Source organism: Neopsephotus bourkii, unplaced genomic scaffold, assembly GCF_033783945.1.
Source record: "Neopsephotus bourkii isolate Nb327-2 ecotype Australia unplaced genomic scaffold, CSIRO-AGI_Nbou_v1 NB_196, whole genome shotgun sequence".
Taxonomy (NCBI): domain Eukaryota; kingdom Metazoa; phylum Chordata; class Aves; order Psittaciformes; family Psittacidae; genus Neopsephotus; species Neopsephotus bourkii.
Window position 1 is genome coordinate 3922826 of NW_026900709.1, and position 15073 is coordinate 3937898.

The window sequence follows — 15073 nt, forward strand, 5'->3', positions numbered from 1 at the left end:
AATTTCTTCAAATAGATAGCTAAAAATTAGGAAAATGCAGCTCCTGAAGCAACAGCAAGGTAAACCTCAGCCTACAAGTTTGGCACACATCCTATGTTTCAGTATCTGCTATAAGAAAAGATAACCTGAGTCTTAAGCTACTCCTCAAAATTGTCAGCAACTTCGATTTTTAGTGCAACATCATCAGGATTCTTTCCCTCATGCAGGTAACCCCGTCAGCAGACAGTGACATCAATGCATTGATTTTGACACTTCATCAGTAGAAAAGCTCCAATTTAAATTACACTTGCTGTCACAAACAATTTGTGCTGTGCCACACTATGCCCGCCCAAAGTTTCTCCCTAGCATGTTGCTGGCAAGTTAATGAGAACATATTCACTAGCTCAGATCAGCACATCCTCTAGAGCAGCAAGATGAACTGCAGCAGATGACATCTCAGAAGATTTTGGTACAGCAAGGATCATAGAAAGCAGCTGAAAAGACAAGATAAATGAACATAACCATAACAAAAGACAGAAAGTAGTACTAAGGGACAGCCCATCCACTTTGCTCTAAAGTCCTGTTTTAACGGGTAAGTGTAAGATTTAGCAATCTGTCTTCTGGAGGGGAGTTTTGCAGTGTGAAAGGCTGCCATCCAAATAAGTCCCATTTAAAGCAAGACTAAACTCTGAAGGCAAGGAGGGAATAAATCATATGAGTATCTGAGGGTTACAGCTAAATGCCAGCACATTTCATGGAACAAGACAGCCAAGACATATACAAATATAAAAAAAGAAGGATGAATTTTCCATTAGATGGAACAACAAGAGATAAAGGAGGCCCCAGGAAATGTTGATCTTGCTTCTAAACATCATGGACACAGTTAGGCCAGGGCAGAATGGAACCAATATGTCCTCACGCCCTCAGAAGTCTGCATTACAGCAAAGCCATATGATCATGAAGAAACACTGCAGACAGGAATCATGTAAAGAGCAGAATCCAATTATATTGTCTCTGCTACAAAAATCAGACCTACAAGACTGAGTTACCTAAAGCTAGTGAATGAATTAGCAAGAGGGGAAAAAAGGGGGGAGGCAGGGGTAGAACAAACCACGGGTTCCCCTGCAACAGCAGAATTAACACTAAAAATATGAATACCCTCCAGGGAGTTTCCACTCTGTACATGCTTCCCAATTACTTCAGAGCACTCATGTTTCAGTACAGAGCAGGAAAAAGGCAAGATTGCTCTGCTCCTATGACAGGAGGCCAAAGACTGATCACATCAGTGATGGAAACCCACCAAGCCATAGAGCAACCCCTGTCTGTATTTCTGTTATTCATCACAGTTATCAGCAATGTGACGACTGCTTTTTGTCATCAAGAAGCAAGATAGAATATTCATGAAGGGAAAATGCTGACATTGAGGAGATCTTGCAGGGTGACCAGCAGCAAGCCACAGCTGATGCGGCTGGGGCAAAGAGGTTCTCCAAGGGCACCAATGCTCAGCAAAGCCATTCTGCATTCCCATCGAGAGCACACCCTGCTGTTTCCCCACCCTCAAACCTTTTCTGTCACACGTTACTTCACAAAACCCACATTCATTTTTGTCTTCCCACATCTTCCTGAAAGAAGAACCTAATCCTGTATTGGCAGAGACAGGCGGTTGTTATTATTATCTACAGGAAAAACAAAAGATACTCATTTATCTGAGGCTCAGCGTAAACAACGGATGGGGAGAAGGGAAGTGGAGACCTCACCACAGCACTGCCATTCAGCATGGCCCTTCTGAGCACCAAAGGTCTAGGTGTCTTGCCCCCTTTTTGCAGGGAGAGAAATGGAGAGGTGAGGATGGGGCACTGCCCCAGGAAGTGCAAAGGCAGAACCCACCCTTAGCAGCAGCACCCACAGGCAGCACTGCCTGTGCAACTCAGGGTTATTTCAAGCAGTGCTTCCAAGATGTGGAGATCAGCACATGAGTGAATCATGGTTTTCTTCACATAAAAAGGCAAAAAAGAGAAATGTTTCCCATTGCACAGGCAAGCAATTTCAGCCATACCACACTCATGTGACTGCAGCCACAGGGGACAAAAAGAGGCACTGTGCAGTCGGATACAGCCCAGCCCAGATCCAAGTTAATCACTTCCTCAGATCAGGTCACGGAGGAGCAGTGCTGTCACAGATGTTTACACCAGCCTCCCCTGAGACAGCCAAAGAAAACTTCATGAGGACAGGCAGGCACTTATAATGGCTGACTGAGAACCAGTACCACTGCACCTACCCTGCTTGCCTCACAACAGCACTCACTCTCCTCTCTAGGGAATAAGGAGCATGTCCTGCTGGGAGAAGCTCTGGTACTGGTTTGTATTTGAACTTCAGCTGGCACAGTAACAGCCTAAGTCATGGTAAGGGCTCCCTGAGTGATATAACTGGTTTTGGGGTGTTTTTTTGTTGGTTTCCATTAAAAAAGAAAGAAAAATCTATTGCTTTCTCTACAAAATAACATTAAAAAGTCAGCAATAACACTACGTTTATGCAGACTTCTGTGCAGGAACAACTAGCTAGGACATTATCCCAAAAGAAAGACAAAATCATTGATACAGACCCTTGTCAGACAGCTGTTTCACTTCCTTTAGAATAAACTAAAAATACAGCAGAAGTTCTTGCTGAAATACAAGGTAACTTCTTTTTAATTCTGAGGCAATAAGAGAAAGGACAGAAGAAATCTGTTATGAAAGAAGGGAAGAGCAATATGTTAGTGCCAGGTAAGAATTCAAGCAACAAGTTCCATGGGGAATATGGATCTCCAGAAGTTCAGTTGCTCAGAAGCTTCAGAGGCATGAAGACAACGTTCAACATAAACAAAGCATGCCAATGTTCAAAGTCAGGTTCACAAGCAGCTCCATCACTTCATTATGCTGGAAAACACCTATAGGAAAGACAGAGTCATTTCTAAATGTTTTGCCACCACTTACTGCTTGACAGTACAGAATCACTTTTCATAGGCAGTCATTTCAGACCTGAAACAGAATTAGGTGTGCTACAGCAAGAGTTTACAGTTTCTTCTGAAGGTCTTAAAGTTACTTCCTGCCAGAGTGGCTTGGCTGGCATAAAAGGAAGGATATGCTGCAACAGAGTGGCATTTACTTGCAATTATTTGTTTGTCTCAAAACATTACCATCTCCCAAACATCACCGGTAGAGGAAGGAGGTGACAAATCATCTCAGGGGTGGCAAGAGGAAGATGAGAATTTCCACTGCGAACTATGGGTTAGGTGGTCCCACCCCCAAAAAAGTCATGATGCTATCCTAGGATGTGAGAAGAGAAAGATCATGGTTTCTATGTGTCAGATTACAGGAGTCACATTCACATTATTTCAGGGCAGCTCACATCCAGAACCTGCATGAACGCTATCAACTTTGAAGGTCGGCTCCTAAAAACCTTACAAGTGATTCTTGTATTTCAAGCCCAGCTTGAAGAGAAGTTTGGATCAGAGCTTTCTTCAGATATCACAAGAGTATTTAGCAGATGTTTTCATACATCATAAGCACTTACTTTCAGTCCCAGAAATGGACCAGGAAAAGGTACAAAGTAGTTTTCCAAATAAATTTTACACCGGTAGAGATCCTATGATAAACACTCACAACTCTAAGGAGACCTAGAGTAAATAGATGACTTGACTTAAGGCTTAGCTCATCACAAAATACTTAAGGATGAGACAGACACTGATCAAGAGACTAAAGATAAAATCAGGCAATTTACTTCACAGAGGCTACAACTTGCTGTCTGAATCTCTAACCCACTTCAGACCAGTGAAAATCTGCATATTGCCAGAAGTTAAGAAGTTAACAGTCAGTGTTGTGAAAACACTTTTGAGGATATAGATTGTGTTACAAAGTCACATATTCCTGAAAGATTGCTAAACCAAATCTTTAACAACACCCTACCACTACATCACTTTCTCACGTATCTTTGCTCCTTCCTTCCAGCTCAGTAGATGGTACCCAGGGAATACAAAAGACATGGCCACAAATTCCCTCAGCAGAGCTGGCATACCAAACAAACGTCTATAAGCCTCCAACAACAACAAAACAAAGCAAAAAAAGTAGTAAATGAAGCCATGCTTAACTTCATTATGTGAGAAAAAAACATGGGTATTTCCTCCACCAAAAATATCAGGCATGCTGATAAACAGCAAGCAATGGCAACTAGCCAAGTAACGCATCATAAACAGCAGGAGTGCTTTTCGCTACCAAACGACAACAGTGAAATGAGTTGGACTGTAGGAGGCCAGCTGGGAAGAGATTTTTACAGAAGCATATTCATGGATTTTTAAGTTTACCATTTCAAACATGTACATATGAAAAGGTTAATGTTCTTCTGTTTTGTCCCTTTGAAGGTCATGAAGGAAGCAAAAATAAAGCGCTCTTTGATACTATCACAGCCTATATGGAGATGCTATTTAATAGCAAGAAGCTGCCTGGAGAAAGACTGACTAATTTTCTTTAAAGCAAATCCCAAATGAACTCTTCACATAAATCTATGAACTTCACACAAATAAATGTGAACAGTTTCACATTTTTCAAGATAAAATCAGGGGGGGACCCTCTAAAGTTTGCAAACCCTTGAATTCCTGTGTTAAACAGTACGCATTAGTCACTGGTTTCAGTTAAACCTAGAAAAACGTATTTTAAGAAAATGCATCTTTGTAGCCTTTGCAGATCAATGTACTTGGGTTTGCATTTTGGTCTTTCCCTTCTCCCAACCCACTTATGAGCTTTATATCCCAGCAGCCATTTCAAGACTGTGAAAAGATCTTTTGTTGCTTTGCAATGTGTTCTAGCACAAATGGAAACATTTCAATCTAATAACAAATAATGTGTTAAGATATAACTATGTTCATTAAAAATCTCTGTAAAGCTTGAGCTTTCCCATAGCAGAACCTCATGCTATGCAAAGCTTCCATCAGCTCCTGTTCTGAACACTGACCACAGACTGTCTCGATGACATCTAAAACACACTTATTCCTATCCCTACAGAGGACCTGACAGACAATTGCATGTCACCAAGAGGACTGGCACCACGAGCTGAACTGTGAGATTGTTATTCATTATATGGCAGGGCCAAAAACCTTTCTGCATTTTACCAAGATATTGCCACAAGAAGAGACAGCACCCAATTCCCCTGCAGTAATGGAGTGTTACCTAATGGGATAAATATTTGAATCGGGGATTGCAAACATACTGACAGGTTGGTTTCTTCCTCCTGCTTTCCTCACAGCTGACACTGGCTGAGAGGAACACATGCACATTTATGCTCAGCATTGCCTCCATCCCCGAAGAGCTTCAGCATGAGAAGCAATGCCAACCAGTACATTTGCGGTGACAAGCCGGCAGGTCTGCTGAGGTCCCACCATATTGCAATTGAATGGCCCAGAGAACACGGAGATCCAAAGGTGGTGGTCTGGGTTTCAGCTCTCACAAATGATGTCAATAAATACAGGAACACAAAACAAATGCCAGAAGACATTCCCTTCCAGGAGGCAGAGGGAAAACAAACAATGGCACAGTTTTTTGGGGGTTGGTTTTATCCCTTGCTTTCTGAAACAAACACCTCCCGATAGCCCTCTTTCTTCACCTCTACTGCTTAGGCAGCTTCATTTAGCTGATCACTGGGAACTAGGCTTCATTCAGCACCTTAAAATCTGCTCACTCAGATTGCTCCTTCAGGCATTGGCAAAGTTTTTACCTAATAAGCACTTGCCTGTTAAGCTGAAGATAGAATTACTTATTAAATTAATTATGTATCTAATGCCTTGCTGGTTGAACTGGTTTTCATTAATATCTGGAAGAAAGGCTTAGCATTTTTGTCTGTGTCCATGCAGCCTATGGCCAGCTCCGCTCAGAGGGCAGTAGAGGGATGCCCACAGCCCTGGCACCCACAGAGACCAGGTCCAGCCATTAGTGACCTCCACAGCACAGGGAGAGAGCATCAACACCACAGCCTGGGGAGAGCTGGTGGCACATTCACCAGGGCAGCAAGGTGAGGAGGTTTTACCTGACGAAAGGATAACACCATTGCAACTGTAAGCCATTTACTTACCTCTGAGTTTTTACTTGCTAGCAATTTAAAGACAAATGAATGAGAATCAAGCCTGACACAAAAGGGAGAAGGGAGGGAAAAAAGGGACGTTCACCATCCTTGAGATGCTCAGGTTCCGTTTGCAGAAGAAAAAAAAAAACAACTTAGTACTGCTGAAAGAAAACGCTAGAGGAGTTACCTGAACTTCTTTCTGTGTGCATCCATCCCAACACAGCAGACAAGGACTCCCAAAAATTCAGTAGGCAACGCAACTCTACAAATTGCACGTACACTTTGAAGCAAGCACCGAGTTTACAATGCAGACAGAAAACATCCTCAAAGCCTCAAATGAAAGGCCCGAGATTTCCAGCGTTAAAGGAAAGTATAGATGCATAAAGAAGTCAATTTTCATTCTGGAAGACATGCCTTTCCCTTTTGTAACTAAAAAAGGAGCAATATTTCTTCAAATATTACAAATGCTCACATAAGCCCTGTAAAACCAGGCTCACAACAACAACATTAATGGAGCTGGCTGGCATTTTTACAAGAATGGGCAGAACTTGTTTGTCATTTTCTTGTATTTAAGCCAAATAGCTGTAAGGCTGGCACAGGAGGGCAGCATCTAAGTTTAAGATACGTAAGTAAAACAGTACCAAAGTAGTAACAACAAAGTAGCCTCAAGAATTATAATATCAGGTAATCACCACTAAGAAGATTAAATGTAAAATTTGGAGTTTGATTATTTATTATGTTGGGGTTTTTAAATTATGATTATTATTATTTATTTCAGCTTTGGCCAACTATTTTGAAGGCATTTGAAACCAAGGCTACTGAATGCTGCTTAGGCTTCACTGTCAGCTGAATTCACACAAGAAAGAAACAATGAGGTTATCTGTCTCTCAGCAAGTATGTTAACCTTTAACACCCACAGTATGACCCTCCTCCTCTTAAAAGAGGGTACGGGGGAAGAAAGCCTTTCCAAACTGGACCGAGCTTCTGAAGAGAAACAATTAACACACCAAAGCATGAAGGAGCTGCACAGATGCCATATCCTGCCCAGTCCCTCTGACACGCTTTCCATGTCTGCTGCACAGCTCTTGGCTCACCACAGACAGATCCTCTGCCCACACAGAGCCACTCAGAGTTTCTTAGTCACGAAGAAATTATGCCAAGCAGAGTTTACCCTGTAACTTTCTGCTGGGATGGGCCATTCATCTCCTCTTTCAACATGGACAGGGGCAGACAGCTCTGAAAATTGCCAGTAATTACTGGGAGCCTTTCACTGTGCTTCTTCAGGTCAAGAAATCTGTTGTGTCTAGAAGTCAAAACTCTGTAAGTAACACATGCGGTATTTTAGACACACACATGTATATTCTATATACACACATACATACTATATATACCACAAACATCTTTTGAAAAAGATCCACAAAGTTGGATTTCAGCTCTTAATCCAACTCAAACAATTGGGGCACATGAGAAAACTTTTCTGGATGGGGAGATCATCCTCCATCTGTGCTCTTTCAGCATCCTTGCAATTTCCTCACAGTTTCAGAAGCTGACCACAACTAGGAGTGGGACAACACATTAGAAGTGGATCCAAGTCCATCAGATGCTTCTTATGCTCTTTCACCCATGAGGGTTTTGCAGGGAGGAGCAGGGGCAGTTTGCTGGGAGCAGGCTGTTTGGGGTATCTTCTGCCAAGCCTCTTCTGGGACTTCATGTTACTCAAAACGGGTAAGGATGACTGAAAAGAAAGTCTGAGCTATAACACAAAGTATAAGCATTCTAATGTCCTAAGTGATAGACAAAGGCAACTGAACCAGAAATCAAGCAAACTGCTATGTTTATCGTATATATGCCATTGTTATAACAGAGGCTCTATTAAAACAAGAGCTCTCCAGTATCCAAATTTGATCAGTCAATAGGTGATACACATTTCAGCTGAGTATCATATCCTTCTGATCTTTAAACTGCATTAGACAGCTGCAGTCAACTACTCCTAATAAATACGTTACTGCAAAATAAATACACCCTTTTTCTGTTTAAATATATTACTATTTTACAACAAGTACCTAAAATAACAGTTGATTTTGCTGTGCCATAACATCTTGTAGTGGATTTAGGGATACCATCATTCTGCATGGCTATTGCATCACAACAGAGCAAGGATAGTATAGTACAGTACCGTACAGAGTATTCAAAGGGAAATGATATATGAGTTTCATTACATCACTGGCACAACATACCATGACCATGCCAGAAAAACTGGCTCTGGCTGATTCAGAGTGCAGCAGCACTGTTGTTAACCATCAGGGAGGAGCAGCTCCGCAGGTCCTTTAGGCACTTGGGCTCTTTTCTTGCTCACAAGCAGCCAGTTCTGTACCAGACACTGTGCCCTCGCTGGCTACAGGGCAAGAGCCACAGACTGCTCCTTAGGGCTGCACTTCCCTGAAAACAGGCTCAGGTTTTACATGCCTTTTTTAGAAGGTGAAAGCTCTGTGCCCTCCATTCCTTCTTCAGACACCCAGTGCCAGACTCTCCTGAGGCTAATGCAGGGAAGTCCAAACGCTACCAAAATCCACTGCATTTCCATAAATCTCCCACAAAGGTTTTATTTCTTTGAACAGCAGCTGAGCCACGGCAGAAGCCAGGCACCATGCGAGGTCACTGAAACACAACTTCTGCGAGTCTATGACCCCAGAAATCCAAAGGCACTTCATAGAATCACAGACTGGTTTGGGTTGGAAGGGACCTTAAAGATCATTCTGTTCCAACACCCTGCCACAGGCAGGAACATCTTCCACTAGGACCAGGTTGCTCCAAGCCCCATCCAACCTGGTCTTGAGCACTGCCAGGGATGGGGCAGCCACAGCTCCTTTGGGTAACCTGTGCCAGCACCTCACCATTCTCACAGGGAAGAATACCAAATATTATTAAAACAAGCATAGCAGAATAGCTAACTCATTTTTATATCCTGTGCCATTTAAACCTAAGGCTATTATTGGCAAAGTCCAAATCACCAGATCAGAAAAATTACAGAGGACACAGTGCTTTTAACATCTATGCACCTGCTGAACTTCAATGACAAGTCAAGTCTTGCTTACATATAAAGATTTAGCAGGCTGGGATGACTAATGTGAATGAATACATTCACTGGGAAGTACACAGGAGAGAAAGGGGAACAGTGCTATTTTGTCTGTGACAGCTTTAATAACCACCTCGGCACAGCACACTCTGAAAAGCAGCAACAGAAATGTGAACGACCTGGTTTGGCAGGATGCCTGCATTGCAGGGCACTTGACCCCAGGACTTCCTGAGCTCCCTGCTACACTGGATCTCCAGCAACAGCCTGGATGAGTAACGACCAAAGAGCTCTGACATGCAGCAGCAGGGTTACAAACGACTTCCTCCACCGAGACATCTCCTGCTGCAATTAGAAGGCAGTGAGCAGCATGGGCAGGGAGAGCTGCTGGTGCTATAGGACAGAGCACCAGCTACACCAGATCCATCCCACTCCTCTGCCTTCCCCCTCAAGATCCATCCCACTCCTTTGCCTTCCCCCTCAAGATCCATCCCACTCCTTTGCCTTCCCCCTCAAGTAAGCCAAGAAGTCTCTTTAGTACCAGGTTGAGCAAAGGAAAAACCTTTATGAGGAAGTGGAGCAAAACAAGATATCTCTTTGAATCTTCTGGTTTATCAACAGGCTTCTTGCTCATCCTTCGAAACAGAAACTAGCTGGGCTTCCTGTCACAAGGGCCAGGCAGCTTAACAACAGCAAACACCAAACAAGCAACGTAAAACCAAACAAACAGCTTTGATGGCTGCAGCAGACCCTGGTCAGCAGCCACCACCTTTCCCTGTCATGACTCAGTACATCTTTTCTGCTCCATAACGTCTGGCTGCTCATGCTGGACTCTCCTCAGGGCAGCAGCCAGCTCCCAAACTGAAAATTTCCTGCTTGTACTAGTTGTGCTTTTGTTGGGCCCAAAAAGGACCAGAGAGAGAGGTATGCATAGGAGTGCCTAGGGAAAGTACCGTATAAAGGAGGTGGCAAGAACAACACATGGTTTTCCTCATAAATTAACTGCCCAGGCCCAAAATAAAAGAGAAACAGTGAGGTACAAGGATTGGAACCCCTAGTGCCACAGCCCAGGGAAACCAGGGGGCCATGCAGGCATGCACACCAGACCCAAGCCAGGCACAGAAGGGCTAGTCTCTCAAGAAGCAATTGTCCCCAGGTAAGAGCAAGCTGTAAACATGCAAACTGATGTAGAAAACTAAACTAAGTTTGTAGCTACAACTTAGCCTAAATTTCTCTCTAAAAGGCTACTGGAAGTTGGCTGGGGATTGTTTTGTTGTTGTTGCTGTTGGGTTTTGTACTGTTTTTTCACTCTGTTCTCTCTGAAAATAAACCTATAAGCACACTTCAGTATAAACAACCACTGGGCAGTATCACTGTTATTTAATGCGACTTAATATATCTGGATAAGAGACTTAGACTGTATCTCCCTTACTTCTGTAGAGTTTACCAGGTAATTCAGAGTCACAGTCAATAACTTGCATCATTCCCCATGCTAAAGAGAGAACAGCATTTTGCCAAATTTATTTGGGGAAAAGGAGGAGGAAGCAGCTTTAAGCGTATAAACTGTTCGGCCATAGAATGCAACAGACTGACCTCCCAGACCTTCAACTATGTGACTAACCCTGATGAGTTCAGAACTGGATTTCCTCCAGTTTTTCTTGTGAAACTTGTGATTCGTCTCCCAGGTTGTTAAAATCCTTTTTGTCAGTACAGTGACCTAATGAGAGCTCTACACTTCTGCACAAATCTAGCCTGTTTTGTTCAAGCAAGATCTTGACATATAATTGAAGCTCTAAGGGTGGGTGCAGCCAATTTGTTTTGATAATGTTTCCTGTTTATAACAATCCTAAATTTCATTGCATAGGGGAATGAGATCATCAGTAAGGCATGGAAGGAGGGAAGTAGGATGTTTACAGCACCCAATTCATTTTACCTGAGCTTACAGACTTCATCACTTTGCAAACCTTGAATAATTCAATCCACTGGTGCATACAGAAAATATACAAGGTGTAATGATCAGGACACCTACGAGCTGTCTCCATCAAAGAAAAGTCATCACAGTTGGAACCAGATGATGTTAAGGTCCTTTCCAACCCTACCCATTCTATGATTCAATGATTTTCCAAACCCCCTATCATAAGCATTCTCTTACAATGCTACAGAACATGCTACAGAGCAAGGAGAAAATAAAAGGCTCACAGGTTTCAGGTGATAAAATGCACAATCTGAACACATCTGAAATTTGTTATGAGCTACTATGGAAGTAGTTTCCACCATTTATTTCAGCAGAAAACAATTAGACTATTTGAAAGCTATGCTACACCATCGCAGTTCTTGAACATTGGCTGAAACCTAGACTGACTTCCAGCCTCCATCCAGAGGACAGAGATCAGCTTCTACCTGGCAAGATCAACCACAGATCAAAAGCAGGATCTCACAACACTTAGAACAGGGAAGAGAGAAGGATACAACAAAAAAGCTCAACACTTGAACCTGGAGCATTCATGAATTTCTCTGAATCAGTATTTTCCACATAAAGAGTCTCAATTCATGCAGCTTAGTTTGAGACTCCCATCTAACTGACAGAAGAGGAGACAGCACGAGACAGTAAAAGTGGTTTTCAATTCAACTGGAATAACAAGGCAGGGGAGAAGCAGTGTGTCTTGCTCCCTTTTACCAACTACATGTTAAATCCAGGCCACTGCTTCTACTGCCAGACATTAGCCCACAGTATATTATTCAGTTCTTTCATTATTAATGAGACACAGCAAAAGAAATCACTGTCTACCTCTGACTAATATGGATTTTAAATTACGAGACACAGAAAGTGCCCCTCAGTGTGAGCTTGCTGGAGCAGTGACCAGCATTTTAACACAAACACTGCTCCACTGCCTTATCTTTGGGGCCCTGACTGCTGCCCACATGGCTTGTTTGCCTTTGTATGGAAAATTTCCAAAACCTACCCACATAAGCTCTCTTGTGAGAAAGCACAGAAGTCAGCCCCGTGCCATGAACACAGCCCCTCTCTGCCTTCTCAGAACTGGGAGTTTACTTTCAGCTAATGGCATCTTTGAGAATAAGCTTTTGTAGCTCTTTTCATGAATAGTTATGTCAGTGAACAGACCAGTGTGCTCCAGCCCATGAGCTTATTGGACGGCAGGCAGGAACATCCCACTGACTAGGAATAACGTGATGCTTCTTCACAAAAGAGGGAAGGGAGAACTGGTGGCAGTGGGTAGAGAAGCAGGGCTCCAACCCACTCCTCAGCAGCAGTTTAGTGATGAACATGTTCCACCGAGTCAGTGTAAGACTTCCCGCTGAGTTTTGCTGCTGGTATGTAAAGAAAGCAGCAAAACCTTTCCATTGCAATGGTTTGGGGAAGAAACAGAGGTTACACCAACAGGCAGAGAAACGAGAACCAGTGAGACACGTCAGATAAGAGCTGATTTAAGACACAGTAATATTGCCTTCCAACTCAGAAATACAATGCAACCTTCAAAAGAAGGCAAGCTTAAACTTCTGCACATACTTTGATAAGTGACAACTTGCTTTCACTATTGTTCTCTGTAGAAAATTTCCAGCCTCTCTTTCTGTTGTCTTTTGTTGTACTAGTCCTGGCATTACTCCAGCTGTATTTTGACACAGTTTAGTGTCATATTAAAAGCTGCATTTTGAAAACAGCTTCAGAAGCTTTCCATTCCCAGCAGAAACACAACACAACATTACACTTCCGTATCTCACACACTGGACCTGTTTGGAAAAGTTTACTCCCAGCTTAATAATATATTTTGTGGAGGTACATGTGCTGCCCATAATACTCCTCATCCTTAAAGATAACATTAGTCATTACAACAAGTACTCATGTTTATGTGCTATATCTTCATTTTAAACAGAGTGCTATTAAAAGTAAAGTTATTATTGGTCAGTATATACACAAACTGGAGGGAGAAAGCCTCCAGCTCTTTTAAAAATAGCTTGCTGATACATCTAAGTGCTTACCTACATGAATTTTCACTGTCTCTGCTAAACCCTGGGCTTCTCTTTCTTCAGTTCAGGGTATCAGCATCACACAGCACACAGACATTTATATCTCCTGAATATCATGAGAGATAAACATGCAATTAACTGTATTTAAAAATATATAATTATTGATTTTCTTTTACAAAGCAACCTGCTTTTATTTTTAAAGGCAATTATGTATTTATTAAGCACACAAAAGAGCTGAGTCCTCCAGCCTAAAGAAACAGAACAAAACAGTTACATTTTTCCAAAGCCTCCAAGAGGTTTCAACAGAATTGCAGCTCTAGGCAAGCAATGAGCTGTAGAGGATGGGCCTAAACCACCACAGATCCAAACACCAAAAGCTGTGGGATGTTCCAAAATCTCCCTTAATCCCATCTCTGCCATGCCAGGCTGTGAAGGTTTATCCACTGAGTTTTCCCTTTTGTCTAATGACTCTAGGACGCCTTTTCATTTCTCAATGCACAGTAATTTCCAGGCTGAACCTCAGTTCTCAGCCATACTCCCATACAGTAGCTTTATGTCTGCTGCAATCACAAAAAGTGAAGCTGTGACTTGCAAAGCAGGATGATATCAGAGAAGGGTTCAAGAATTAGACCCTTCTTTTCTTACATCTCTTCTCCCCTTGTCTTCATCTGGCGCTGCCTTCATCGCAGTTTGTGTATGTAAGAATCTAGGAGCCCCAGGTCAGCTGCCCAAACTACAAATACACCATCACAAATACACACCCCTGTATTACAATGCTGTAAATCCTACACAAAAAGCAGTTCTCAGGCCCAAAGACCGATTTTGTGATTCAGTAGCCTTCCTCACAGTGTAATCTTATCCCCTATTCTCTTGATCTACCCGGACTGAATTAGCAAGTACCTGTCCATCTAGAAAAACAGGCAGCTGTCACTTCATCAATGGAGGTTATTTGTATATCTAGGCAACTAGGCCAGAATGTCACACAGCATGTCAAGTTAACACATAACTAAGGTCATTTCCACCAGAACAAAGGCAACCTAAATCCTCCAGCATATTGCATTACCGAAGTCTGTCACAGAAAATCAGATACTGCAAATACATTAGGAATAGTCACGTAGATCTGATTTCATGGACCACTGATCCCTGGACACTAGAAATGATGGTGGATAAAACTATGCATATGAAATTGTCTGTCACAATGCAGAATAGTGCCATGACAGAATGTTGTTGCCATTAACTGCAGCAAACAGATGTATAGTTTACATGTAATTGAAGACGGCAGAGATCCATTTAAACTTACAGTTAATATGACGAACAAAGGACATGCAGAAATTGTATTTTTACTAATTAAAAATCCAGTAAAACACTTTTTAGTGTCTAAAATAATACGGTTAATAAATGACTCCTTGACAGCTACATCATGTTCTCCCCTTTCTTATAATGTTAAGACATCAATAACTTCAGCTTCACGTAACTGGAGCTGAATCTTGAAGGTACAAGTTTTGTTGGTGGGAAAAGAAATCCCTCAACTTAGTCATTAATAACATTAATAACAAAGTAACTAAAGCTTATTATCAAATACACAAAGGAACATTTCCTAGCTTTTAACCAGGTACACAGAAGGGAAAGGACAGTGTGTCATTTCCAGTCCTGTCTTCTTTAACCTCAGGAATGACTAGAATTTGTGTCAACTGTCAATATATCAGTACCAGAATAAAGTTATTCACAGGAATCTTAAAGGGATATACGTTATTATATACATGGTCAGCTGCAAAAAGACAACTGTGCAACAGCTGAAAACACCGTTGAAGAGATTCGGGGAGAAAGTCAGTAATGGTGTATAAAGAAAATCGAAGTAACTATTCAGAAACTATCAGCATCACCATCTCTACAAAAGATTAGATCAAAAGTAGATTTGACACACCATTTACCAAATTAACAACC

The 15073-nt window shown here is 42.1% G+C and overlaps 1 protein-coding gene across 11 annotated transcripts in view; it reads right to left on the reverse strand.

Moving 5' to 3' along the window:
- Positions 1-15073, reverse strand: part of ANKRD44 (ankyrin repeat domain 44) — a 134381-nt gene that overhangs the window by 97840 nt on the left and 21468 nt on the right. Inside the window, exon 2 of one of the 11 annotated variants that reach the window (XM_061376802.1) lies at positions 7241-7822. The exons of the other annotated variants lie outside the window; for them this stretch is intronic. The gene's annotated coding sequence lies outside the window, so the exon portion shown is untranslated. The remainder of the gene's footprint in view (positions 1-7240; positions 7823-15073) is intronic. 11 annotated transcript variants of the gene reach the window in all.